We start from the raw sequence: 2,829 nt of genomic DNA on the forward strand, positions 1-2,829 counted from the left end.
CTTCCCTGACGTACACTTGATGGTCTCTCTCCCTCTCTAAATATTTACAAGTGTTTGCTTATCATTTCCCTCTTGTTACTGAGTCTAAGCCCACAGTGGTCACTGCACAACAGGTCAGTACATCAAGAGCTGAGGTTTGGGGCAAGCGACGCCAACATTTCTGGATGTAAGTCCATGTGCTGGACACACAGTGAAGGCGATCATTACCAAAACATCAGAGTTTGGAGCAGAGAAAGGTTATTGCAGACCCATGCAAAGAGACAGGTGGCTTATGCCCAAGAAAAACTCCCAACTCCCTGAAGGCTTTCAGCAAAGCATTTTTCAAGGTAAGATGAGGGAAGAGCTGGTTAGTTGTTGCAAACTTTTTGGTGATGTATTCTTTGCTCTAGCAGCTGTCCATGTAGGTCAGGTCACAATGTTCCTGTAAACCTCCACAGAACAAATGCTATTCTCTGTTCTGCACCTTGTTATCTTCTAATGAATGGAAAAGTATTATACCTTTAAAGGTGAGAGCCTTGAGAATGGGCTATCCTGGATATTTCAGGCCATAGGCAATATTCTTTTACAAAAGGTGCAGACCCCAGGCTAGGTGAGGTCGGGCTTGGGGTCACAGGAATGGGCAGAGTCAGCATGACTAAGCACAGACAAAAAAGCACAAAGGTTAAAGGAAATAGGAAAAGATCTAACATGGAGTCAGATTTGTTCTTTCCTATTATAGTGGTTATTCAGAAAGCCAGGCTTCCCTGATAGCTCAGTTGGTAAAGAATCCACCTGCAATGCAGGAGACTCTGGTTCGATTCCTAGGTCAGAAAGATCTGCTAGAGAAAGGATAGGCTACCCACTCCAGTATTCTTGGGCTTCCCTTGTGGCTCAGGTGGTAAAGAATCTGCCCACAATGTGGAAGACTTGGGTTCGATCCTTGGGTTGGGAAGATCCCCTGGAGAAGGGAAAGGCTAACCACTCCAGTATTCTGGCCTGGAGAATTCCAGGGACTGTATAGTCCGTGGGGTCACTAAGAGTTGGACATGACTGTGTGACTTTCACTTCATTCATTCACTCACTCAGAAAGCCAGCAGGCTGAGAAGATGGGACTAGTGTCCCAGAGAACCATCTTACCAGAGTTAGAATCCAGGCTTCTTTTCTACTCAAAAGGGAAGAGGTGTGGCTGTTTATTACAGACTTCTTGGTGTAGGAATCCTTTGTTCTTGCAGTTGTCCAGTATGTCCACAGGCCATTATGTTCCTTTAAACCTCAAACAAGGCAAATATTATTCTCTGTTCTGCACTTCTTATCTCTGTATAAATGGAAAAGTGTTGTACCATTAAAGATCAGAAACTTGAAGAATGGGATACTTTGTATATTTCAGGCTATAGGCAACATTCTTAACACTTAGCAAAAGCAATAGAGTACAAAAGTTAAAGTAAAAGAAACATATCCAATATGGAGTCAGATTTGTTCTTCCCTGGTAGCTAAGAGTCGGACACAACTGAGCGACTTCACTTTCACTTTTCACTTTCATGCATTGGAGAAGGAAATGGCAACCCACTCCAGTGTTCTTGCCTGGAGAATCCCAGGGACGGGGGAGCCTGTTGGGCTGCCGTCTATGGGGTTGCACAGAGTCGGACACAACTGAAGCGACTTAGCAGCAGTAACTAAAAGCCCTGGGATTTCTTTGGAAGGAAAGATGCTAAAGCTGAAACTCCAGTACTTTGGCCACCTCATGTGAAGAGTTGACTCATTGGAAAAGACTCTGATGCTGGGAGGGATTGGGGGCAGGAGAAGGGGACAACAGAGAATGAGATGGCTGGATGGCATCACTAACTTGATGGATATGAGTCTGAGTGAACTCCAGGAGTTGGTGATGGACAGGGAGGCCTGGCGTGCTGCGATTCATGGGGTCGCAAAGAGTCAGACATGACTGAGCGACTGAGCTGAACTGAACTGAATACACTTTCCACATTCTGCCTTGGGTTTTAGCAAACTTTGTTACTTTTATTTGATCACTTCTTAGGTCATAAGGGTTTTGTTGTCACAATTCATGTCTAATTCTTTTTACTGTCCTCAAAAGAACCTTGATCAAGAACATTGTTATCTCAAAACAAAAACAAAAACTCCTCTATTTGTTGCAAAAGAGAAGTAACAGCTGAAGAAATAATGAGTTTTGCTCTGGGCTCTTCGTCAAAAGGACAGGTATTTGCACTAATCTGGGCTGAAATGAGAAATCATTTCAGTTTCATCACTTCTATATCTACGTTCCAAGGGCTGCTTAGCCTATTTTAGAAAGAATAAAAGAAGAGAAAACCACTAAGAGCATTGTTATTTCAGTGAAAATAGACTCGTGGCTTTCTCAGGTCCACAGAACCACCAGGAGTGTTTATAAGGCAGCGACAGTTTCTTGATAAATCTCAGGAAAGGAGAATTGCTGGGAAAGTGTATTTTCACTGCTGTAAACTTAAAGCCGAGAACTGGGCTCACTTTTCCCGAAGCACTCCAAGAGTTTCTGACCTATTTTGAAAACAGTAGGGTGTGAATACAAAAGTTTTATAGATTGGGAAGCTAAATCACCAGGAGACAAAATACATAATTACCAAGCTATTTCCAAATCCAGGAATCAAATTCAGGCTCCCCATCTTCCCATGCAATTTACAGACTTCTGTTAATAACATGAAACCAATGTTGCCTTCAAATTTTTATTAGTTACAGCTCAGCAGAGCCTAATACCTAATGTAGCCAACATTTAATGTTTTATATCTGTGCTTACACCATAATATAGTCTTTTGTCTAGTGGGGGGCCTTTTAAATCAAAAGATTTTAATTATTACTCCCCAT

This window comes from Bison bison, unplaced genomic scaffold (genome assembly GCF_000754665.1).
Source record: "Bison bison bison isolate TAMUID 2011002044 unplaced genomic scaffold, Bison_UMD1.0 scf7180017864453, whole genome shotgun sequence".
NCBI classification, from domain to species: domain Eukaryota; kingdom Metazoa; phylum Chordata; class Mammalia; order Artiodactyla; family Bovidae; genus Bison; species Bison bison.